Genomic DNA, 11,742 nt, shown 5'->3' with positions numbered 1-11,742 from the left:
TCCTGTACAAAATATATTATCAAATAAAATTTTATTTGCTTTACCTGTACAAAATGGACAAACCGATCCAAAAGTGTCTTTTTACAAGTTTCTCAAAGCAATAAAAAGCGGGGTTTTTCTTATGAAGCAGCAGAAAAGTTACTAACTTAAAGCAATTTAGGAACAGACATGTGTCTGAAGTAGGTGACATCAAGTGTTAAAACCATTAACATTGCCTTCTAACGATGTTACTCCAAAATATTTTAGTTGTCTATCTGTATATTTTACACACAATTGCACGACGCTTTCTTGAAATAATCTGTTGTGACTTATTTATGCCAACTAAACAAAAATAAACATAATAAATGTTAAAAGCAGTTTCCTTATGCAATTACGATGTTGAATACTGTCTAAATCGAAATTTTTGCCTGACATCAAAAAGTGCAAAATCGTAAGAAGTAACGTTCTACACACATATTAAATAATCATACCAAAGAATCTTGAACCACAAAATGAATTGTTCAAAAATGTCTTAAGCAATGGCAACAACAGGAATTAACCCTACTTGGTAATGTAATAGTTATCAAATCGTTTGCTCTGCTTAAACTGATATACTATATTTCTGACGTTAAACCCGAACACACACACACTGTATTTCTGTCTTACCAACCCCAGACGAAATATCTTCAGAAAAAAAAACGCATGTTTGGCTTCATATGGGTTGAAAAGCCGGATAAAATGAGAGGAGGTACTTGGAAAAACGATGGCATAAAAATAATTGACCTGAATAAATTTATATGCTCTATACAAAAGCTAGTTTGGTAAAAAAAACCTTGTAAATAGTGAAAATGATTCTTTCTTAAAATCTATATATCAATCTAGAAAAAGTACTCTAGTTTCAAATAAATGAAAAGGACATACATGTACAAAAAACTTCAATAACTGTCCACTTTAAGAGTTTTCATTCTATCCTGGAATAAAATTGAGCTGATACCCAAATCAGGAACTAAACTGGAATAACTGCAAATTAAATCAAACAACAAACCTGTTACATGTAAATCTTAGTTTGACAGGGGAATTCCTTACCTTGAACGTTTGAATGATTTCAGAATTAGCCAGATGTATTCATTTGACAATAGTTTAAGGACAAAAAAAGCCTGATAATAAGTTAATTTCATATGAAAGTCATCCTCAATCCTGTCATAACACTGGAAGAATGTTGAGATCGAACCACTATTTATAAAGATATGGCAGTTAGAAATTTAAGAAATTCGCTGATCTTGGCGGCAGCCTTATTGTAAGGTTATGACGTCTTCTGCACACTGCTGAATTCTTTATATGGCAATTAACCTTTTAAATAGGTTAATTTTTTATGTTTCTTGAGATGTAAAACATGGTATTTTCTTTCATTATAGCTGGAAAAAGTAGAGAACTTATTTTACAGAAATAAGTAAATACAACTCAGATATGTGTTGCCATGGAAACAAAATGACCGCCATTTTGATCAAATATTCAAATGCTCATAACTTTTTCATTTCAAAGTCGATTTTGATCATTCTTTCACTTCTTTAAATGATTTAAGAAATCCCAGCAGATGAAATTAACATCAAAACAACATTGCCTTTCCCTTTAAATTATATAGTATTCAAAGTGAAGATTATCTTAAGTATAGGCTTGTTACAAAATGCAATGTCGAATCTATTGGACATATATTTTGGACTACTACATTTATAAAGGTAAAATAAGAAAATGCGTACCAAGTTTCAATATGCTTGTAAAATATTTTTGGAGTAGACTAGAAATAGAAAACAGTCTTGCACATCAGCACACTCGTGAGTTAATTATTAAGATGGCACCATTAATATCTCTCTAAAGACAAATGATGATAAAAAACGTATGAAACTTTGAACATTTCCAAATAAAACGCGTAATATAACTATCTCTTTAATCGTGGGCAAATATCTCAAAAACAAGAACACGGACCAATACATTTCATTTCACCATGATACAGACCATATGTTTATTTACGACTGTGAGAATAAACTCTGTAAAAAGATCTTTTATATTGCATAATAGTAATCATTAGCGAAAATATTATCAAAGTTGTCATTTTCTCTTAGACGCCCATTATTCGATGTTTAAATTTTTCAAATCAGCCTAGCAAAAATTAAACACTCGGCCATATCATTCTGTTTATTTGATAAATTATATAAGAATTTTCTGAAGGTTTAATCAAAGTTTTTCCTGAATGATCTCTATAGGAAAGCACATGCTTTTCAACCTTTGATTCTCCTAAGAAATTATTGGAACTCTCGTAGTACACATGTATCTTCTTGAGACAATTGATTTTTGTCCATTCTTTCAAGACTATATTTAAGCATTTACTCAATAGTAGTACAGATACAATCAGAAGTGATAAAATTTCTTTCGATCCGACCAGAAAATAATTACACGTTTATAGACTGACGTGTCTGCGGGAGAGTGCAGATATACGGATCGCGGGGTCTCGCGTTCGATCCCAGGCGATGCTACAATGAACGAGAAACACAGTTTTAGAAATTAACGAATCAAATATTATATATTCTTGTACATACAAATTAGAGACCTTTGGAGAAAATGACCATGAAATTGGATAATTCAAGATAAACAATTATTCTTTTACTCCATAAGTTTCTCCGAATCTCGGTAGTTCAATTACAATATATATTCTTCTAAAACTTACGACACGACTTGGTTATATAAAACAACTGTCTCAAATAGATAAGAAAGAATTTAGCTTTTTGTGTGAGGGGACAAGAGCAGAATTGTTTTAAGAATTTATCTCATATATGTTTAAATACGAGATCTATTTCTTATTTCAAATTATTCTGCACTGAACTAGATCATTGTAGCTATCTTTCTTAATTCTGTAATTTTTGTAAGAAATGAAAACAAGCTTATCTGTTTTACAAATGATTATTTTCTACTTTGGAGTTTCATATAAGAGCGAAGTAACACATGTTTTGATTTTTTCGCATACAACATATTCGCATATGTATTTTTAACACTTGGCAAGTTCAAACCAAACTATAAAATGATGCCTGGAATAGAATGTAATGAATAAAACATACAATGTATTTATATTTCAGAACGTATAAAGATTTTGCTTTTTGATTATAATTTGTTAAATCATTAATTCAGCAGTAATTTGATTTAAATGTTCATACATATTTTACACCGTCATTTCTACTTTTAACGTGATAAACGGATATTCTGTGTGCAAATATGTGTATATGCATCGCCTAATGACAGAAAACAATTGAATGATCGTAGCATTATATGCTAATTTTATTCACTAAATATAATTTTAACAATTAAGTACAGTTACAGTAACTTTAGAACTTTGTTCAGTAACACTCCATAGCATTCTTGGTTCAGATCGAAGATTACCGATAAGTATGATAAAACTGTTTGGACAAATTTATTGTAGCTGACATATGTAAGATAATTAAATGAAATGCCTCAGATTGATAAATAATAAGTATTATAAACTCGATAAAAATCCTTTTTGGAAACGTGGAATGCAGTACACTCATAGTTTTTACTGCAAAAATACCGAAAAGTTCGTTTTTGTTACTGTGGTCATGGTCAGGATCGCAGTTACTAAAAGTAGAATGAGGTATTGCGATCAAACTTGGTACAATGTACAAAACAAGCTTGCATAATACTATGGCATTTTTGTTGCTTGGATTAAATTCTCCGTCACAAAAAAAAAGACAAATAAGAAGTTGTTGTTGCTTCATACTATTTAAATAACTTAAAAGACTGTCGAGCAAATCAAACTTGACACATAACGGTACATATAAGTACATAGGAACAAAGGTTTTATTTCCTTTTATTGCTTGAGTGAGATACAGGAAACAAACTGACATCCATTTAGATAAATGCTATACATTTTGCAGACAGTAAAAGACCATGTTTTATTGTTTAATTGTGCAGTAGTTCAGATACATATTAAGTAATTTGCCCCTCAGAAGGCAAGAGAGCGGAGTTGTTTTTTTTTTACTTCTTCCAGCATTAAATTAGTAGAGACCAAACACATACAGCTATATTCAATCGAGGTTTCTAAACCAGGTCGGCAGAAATTGCAAATTCAATGAAATTATTTGTTATCTCATTTACAAACAACTACAATCACTCCCTCCTTTCAAAAGTTTTCGGCCATATAAGATAATTACTATTTTTCTTGCAGAATCGCATACATTAACCTTTCTTTTTCAAATACAATTTATACTTCTTTTTCTGACTTGATTGTATGCTACTGTCTAGAAAGTAGCACTTTAATATTTATTCTAATATGCTTTTCTCTGTTACAACACTCTTACGCTAGAATGACGTCACGTTACGTGCTGTGACGTCAATGTTTTTGTTGCGACCAGGAAAGAGCGCTTCTATAATTTATCTACTGTTTTAGTTTAAGGGCATATTTGAATCAAAATAATTTATACCGAAACCGTATTTTAACACTATTTTATACACTCGGGTGGTAATACGTCGTACAAATAATTGGGTTTCAAAAGTAATTTAGATTAATTGCTATGTCTACCAGCTGTCGGAACTTATTACGCATACAACAATGGCGTATTTACATCAGATAACCTAAGCCGACAGACATTAAAAGTGAAAAAGATCTTTCAAATCTTGTTTATGTGCCTCCTTTATTTTACAGGTATTACGATTGGAATGTGTATTTTGATTTCTTTAGTGTCTATTGTTTTTATTTTTAAAAAGATAATTATATAACTTAATATGTAAATATGAAAGAATAACTTTTCACTGTAAGCCAAGAGACATGCGGCGCACTGCTATCTGACATGCCTTCACCTAGGCTGCATCAAATCGATTAATTGTACGAGTAATATAATAGCATAATCATACACTTGAAAAATGAAAAAAAAAATGTTTCATTTCTTATAATTACATAATATTTCCTTTCCACTTGTAAACAAGATTATATCATAATTTTACACGTTTTTTTTTTTTTTTTGGCATTCATTTAACAACGTTCTCCCTGACTATACGCGAACGTCGTCAAAACAGTGGCCCGTTATCGCTATGAAGCGTTGACGTAACTTTCGCGCCTTGTGCTGTTCAAACGAAATGAACGTCAAATTTTTCAATGGAAAAGAATAGGGCAAATGTAAATATTATAGAATGGGTTATGATTGGAAGACTTATTCATGGTGTTCAAGAATCCCTTTTGAACTGGTTAGTGTGTGCATTAAAATAAAACTACGAAATTGAGAATTTTTATTCTTCTTTCTACGTTCAATTTCTATAATTATGCCTAAGCTTTTATTTTGAGATGTTAAAAATGCATTGGTTTTCAAACTGCGTGAAACGTATTACTAAATAAGTTAGGAACACTCCTCATTGTATAGTATAGTCAAACATATGACAGTAAAGTTGGTAGGCAGTTGGTAGTTGGTAGTTGAACATTCGAATAACCAACTACGTACTAGTTGCCAGTTGGTTATTCAAAATGTATAAGCAAGTCTGATTACCTTTCAAAACATACTGATGAAAAATCATTCTTATCCATGTTTTGTTCTTTAATATTAATCTTCATTTCTTAAAATGCATTCAGCAGTCTCAAAAAGTACCTTGACAGCCAGTTGCCAGTTCGCGATATGTTTCAGAAAAGCTTCTTTTTTTCAGTCACAAATTGATAAAATCATTCAATATGACATTTTATATGGTCTTTCATATCAATATCTGACACTTTCAACATAAAGATCAGTCTTGGAAACACTAAGGAGAGCCAGTTGCCAATTCGCGTGCGAATAACCAACTGCCTACTGGTAGGCAGTTGGTTATTCGACATTTTACATACAGTCAGTGTTTTGGTAGAAAATTATAAAACGTTTATTCTAACCCTTGTTTTGTTCTTTAATGATAATATTTATTCCTTTAAATCATTCAGCAGTCTCAAAAGCACCAGGAGAGCCAGTTGACAATCGCGATATGTTTCAGAAAAGCCGATTTTTCAGACACATATAACTAAAATAATTCAATTTTACATATATTTTGTTCCTTTGTATCAATACCCGACACTTTCAACGTATAGGTCCGTCTTGGAAACAATCAGGAGAGCCAGTTGCCAATTCGCGTGCGAATATCCAACTGCATACTGGTAGGCAGTTGGTTATTCAACATTTTACAGACAGTCAAAGTTTTGGTCGAAAATGATAAAAAAATCAATCTAGTCCTTGTTTCGTTCTTTAATGTTAATATTTATTCCTTTAAATGCATTCAACAGTCTCAGAATGCACCAGGAGAGCCAGTTGCCAATTCGCGATATGTTTCAGAAAAGTCGATTTTTCAGACACATATGCATAAAATAATTCAATTTTACAGATATTTTATTCTTTCATATCAATATCAGACACTTCCAACGTATAAGTCAGTCTTGGAAACACTCAGCAGAGCCAGTTGCCAATTCGCGTGCGAATAACCAACTGCCTACTGGTAGGCAGATGGTTATTCGACATTTTACTGACAGTCATAGTTTTAGTAGAACATGATAAAAAATTCATTCTTACCCTTGTTTTGTTGTTTTATGTTAGTATTTATTCTTCCAAATGCATTCAACAGTCGCAAAACGCACCAGAACAGCCAGTTGCCAATTCGCGATATGTTTCAGAAAAGCCGATTTTTCAGACACAAATGAATAAAATAATTCAATTTTACATATATTTTGTTATTTCGTATCAATATCTGACACTTTCAACGTATAGGTCAGTCTTGGAAACACTCAGGAGAGCCAGTTGCCAATTCGCGTGCGAATAACCAACTGCCTACTGGTAGGCAGTTGGCTATTCAGCATTTTACAGACAGTCATTGTTTAGGTCGAAAATAATTAAAAGTATCTATTTAGTCCTTGTTTCGTTCTTTAATGTTAATATTTATTCCTTTCAATGCATTCAATAGTCTCAAAATGCACCAGGAGAGCCAGTTGCCAATTCGCGATATGTTTTAGAAAAGCCGATTTTTCAGACACATATGCATAAAATAATTCAGTTTTACATATATTTTGTTCTTTCGTACCAATATCCGACACTGTCAACGTATAGGTAGGCAGTTGGTTATTCGACATTTTACAGACAGTCATAGTTTTGGTCGAAAATGATAAAAAAATCAATGTAGTCCTTGTTTCGTTCTTTAATGTTAATATTTATTCCTTTCAATGCATCCAACAGTCTCAAAATGCACCAGGAGAGCCAGTTGCCAATTCGCGATATGTTTTAGAAAAGCCGATTTTTCAGACACATATGCATAAAATATTTCAGTTTTACATATATTTTGTTCTTTCGTACCAATATCCGACACTGTCAACGTATAGGTCAGTCTTGGAAACACTCAGGAGAGCCAGTTGCCAATTCGCGTGCGAATAACCAACTGCCTACTGGTAGGCCGTTGGTTATTCGACATTTTACAGACAGTCTGTGTGTAGGTCGAAAATGATAAATAATTCAGTTTTATCCTTGTTTTGTTCTTTAATGTTAATTTTTATTCCTTTCAATGCATTCAAAAGTCTCAAAATGCACCAGGAGAGCCAGTTGTCAATTCGCGATATGTTTCAGAAAAGCCTTTTTTTTCAAACACATATGAATAAAATAATTCAATTTTACATATATTTTGTTCTTTCGTATCAATATCCGGCACTTCCAACGTATAGGTCAGTCTTGGAAACACTCAGGAGAGCCAGTTGCCAATTCGCGTGCGAATAACCAACTGTCTACTTGTAGGCAGTTGGTTATTCGACATTTTACTGACAGTCATTGTTTTGGTAGAACATGATAAAAAAATCATTCAAACCCTTTTTTTGTTCTTTTATGTTAGTATTTATTCTTTTTAATGCATTCAACAGTCTGAAAATTCACCAGGAGAGCCAGTTGCCAATTCGCGATATGTTTCAGAAAAGCCGATTTTTTCAAACACATGTGCATAAAATAATTCATATAATTACATATATTTTGTTCTTTCAGTATCAAATATTTTCAACAAGTAAATAGATCCAGGGAACACCATGGTATGTCTGTTGCCAATTCGCTTGTGAATTACCAAATGCCTACTGGTAGAAAGTTAGTAAATCGACATTTTCAAGAAAGTCCATTTTTAGTCTAAAATGATAAAAATGTCAACGACACCCTCACTGCATCGGCTCGGATGAAAATTCAGTTTTTGGGTTGACAATATCAATAACACGTTATTCACTTTATTATATAGAAGCAACAAAACAAGAAAAATAGTAATAGCAACTGAAATTTTATTATGCAACAAAGAACTGCTTGCATATTTGGCATTATTTAAAGTGCAAACTTTTTTATATTAAGTGGTTTCATCCTTATATATAATACATATTTCTTTACATGGAGTTCGTTCAAATACCATTACATAAAGTAAGTACTTCTTTATATAAAGCGGATACTTTTTAAAAAGAAAAAAACGGTCCCCAAATCCTCATACGAAGCTTGCGCTGCCGTATAATAGAGTCGTTATTAAATTATATGAAGAGGATATTTGATAATATAATCATTATGTCATTATGCGTAGTGGATTGTTCATTATATAGAGTAGTTATGTCTTTGTATAAATAAGTCAAATGCGGAAGTGCATTTACCACATCATATATCAGGTCCTAGATTGCTAAGACGATGCATGTCATTAATATTACTCCCAAGTCAATAAAATGGACATTAACACTCAGCAGCGGGACTATAGATTACGGCAGTGGTCAACTTTGGTAATTACACTGGACAGTGTGTGAAATAATTAGAAGGAATGTGTAAAACAAAAACATTGTTATATGAGCTGCACCATGAGAAAACCAACATAGTGTGTTTGCGACCAGCATGGATCCAGAACAGTCTGCGCATCTGCACAGTCTGGTCAGGATCCAAGCTAGCTGTTCACTTTCAAAGTCTATTGCAATTAGAGAAACCGTTAGCGAACAGCATGGATCCTGACCACTATGTTGGTTTTCTCATGGCGCGGCTCATTATGATATAGTAGACTATATATAAATCATGAATTTGAAACACCTCAACTCGACTATTTAGTTATTGAAAATATCAAAGCAATAACCAAAAACTTGTGAATTAAATTACATTTAAATTATGGTTAAAAATGAAACAGACGTACAGAAAGGTAAATGAGTGTTGCATATCAGATTTGTTTACAATATACTATACATACAACAAAAGCACTGATTCTTTTAATAATCAATGAAAAATGTATATAAGTTATATATAACTCTTTTTCTCTTTTGTAGTCTACATATTGATGGATATTAGCAATATGAGACTATAAATTCTACTAACAGTTTGTTTTTCGGCATTTTTCAGGAAGACCAGTTTTTTTTTTATTTATCTTTTTTTTTTTTTGTCTTTTTTCGTTTTCAACATTTTTTTCCAGTTTGGAAGGTTAATTTTCTCGTGGGTTGAGCAACTGGTTTGGTCGGCCTTTAACTGATAATCTTTCAATTTTACAATGCCTTTGAACCTGTCCTGAAATGGCATTTTAACCCCAGTCAGATGTTCAGCCCTGATGAACTCTGCACATTGCTTAAATTCCGATGCGTAATATGCCCATTAGCACAACCGATTCATGACCTAAGATTCTTCGTCCAGCTTGATTTATGACTTGAAACTTCTTGAAACTCGATCTCATGAACGGTGTTATTGAACTTGACCTGCAGCTTTGTTTTCCCGAGGATTTTAATTGGTGACTTGCTGCCATGTGAATATATTAAATGGTATGCAGCTGGTTATTTTACATTTGTCAAAAATTCACTATTTAGGTCGAAAGTCATAGAAGTATTCAATATTAATAGATATATCCATTTAAACATTTAGTTTGTACTTACACATCAATATCTGACACTTTCATTTGGAAACATTCAGGAGAGCCTGTGGCGTGCAAAAAAACAACTACCTACATGTAGTCGGCATTAAATCTCACGCATTGAGTTTACGCATACATTGAATATACACTAGTAAACCCTATGTTAAACATAACCCTAACCTTTAGTCAGTATATAAAACACACAATAGTGCGCATATCAAATAGGGGCGATTTAATATTGACGCGAAATGTAGCAGTAAGATTGTTGATGCCATTTTTAAGGCGTAAAAAGAATTGTTTTTTTTTTTTGTTTTGAATGCATTTAAAGGAATAAAAATTAACATTAAAGAACAAAACAAGGATTAAAATGAATTATTTATCATTTTCGACCTAAACACTTACTGTCTGTAAAATGTTCAATAACCAACTGCCTACCAGTAGGCAGTTGGTTATTCGCATGCGAATCGGCAACTGGCTTTCCTGAGTATTTCCAGGACTGACCTATACGTTGAAAGTGTCGGATATTGATATGAAAGAACAAAATATAGGTAAAATTGAATTATTTTATGCATATGTGTCTGAAAAAAAGGCTTTTCTGAAACATATCGCGAATTGGCAACTGGCTCTCCTGGCGCTTTTGAGACTGCTAGTTGCATTTAAAAGAATCAATAATATCATTAAAGAAGAAAAAAAAAGGGTTAGAATGAAATTTTTTTCATGTTCTACCAAAACACTGACTGTATGTAAAATGTCGAATAACCAACTGCCTACAAGTAGGCAGTTGGTTATTCGCACGCGAATTGGCAACTGGCTCTCTTGATTGTTTCCAAGACTGACATATACGTTGAAAGTGTCGGATATTGATACGAAAGAACAAAATATATGTAAAATTGAATTATTTTATGCATATGTGTCTGAAAAATCGGCTTCTCTGAAACATATCGCGAATTGGCAACTGGCTCTCCTGGTGCATATTGAGACTGTTGAATGCATTTAAAAGAATAAATACTAACATAAAAAAACGAAACAAGGGTTAGAATGATTTTTTTATCATGTTCTCCCAAAACAATGACTGTCAGTAAAATGTCGAATAACCAACGGCCTACCAGTAGGCAGTTGGTTATTCGCACGCGAATTGGCAACTGGCTCTCCTGGGTGTTTCCAAGACTGACCTATATGTTGGAAGTGTTGGATATTGATACGAAAGAACAAAATATATGTAAAATTGAATTATTTTATTCATATGTGTCTGAAAAAAAAAGCTTTTCTGAAACATATCGCGAATTGGCAACTGGCTCTCCTGGTGCATTTTGACACTCTTGCATGCATTTAAAAGAATAAATACTAACATAAAACAACAACAAAACAAGGGTTAGAATGAATTTTTTATCATGTTCTCCCAAAACAATGACTGCCATTAAAATGTCGAATAACCAACTGCCTACCAGTAGGCAGCTGGTTATTCGCACGCGAATTGGCAACTGACTCTCCTGAGTGTTTCCAAGACTGACCTTTACGTTGAAAGTGTCAGTTATTGATACGAAAGAACAAAATATATTTAAAATTAGGAATTATTTTATTCATATGTGTCTGAAAAATCGGCTTGTCTGAAACATATCGCGAATTGGCAACTGGCTCTCCTGGTGCATTTTGAGACTGTTGAATGCATTGAAAGGAATAAATATTAACACTAAAGAACGAAACAAGGACTAGATTGACTTTTTTATCATTTTCGACCAAAACTATGACTGTCAATAAAATGTCGAATAACCAACTGCCTACCAGTAGGCAGTTGGTTATTCGCACGCGAATTGGCAACTGGCTCTCTTGGGTGTTTACAAGACTGACCTATATGTTGGAAGTGTCGGATATTGATAC

This window comes from Mercenaria mercenaria, chromosome 1 (assembly GCF_021730395.1).
Source record: "Mercenaria mercenaria strain notata chromosome 1, MADL_Memer_1, whole genome shotgun sequence".
Lineage (NCBI taxonomy): Eukaryota > Metazoa > Mollusca > Bivalvia > Venerida > Veneridae > Mercenaria > Mercenaria mercenaria.
Note: the sequence above shows the minus strand (reverse complement) of the source record.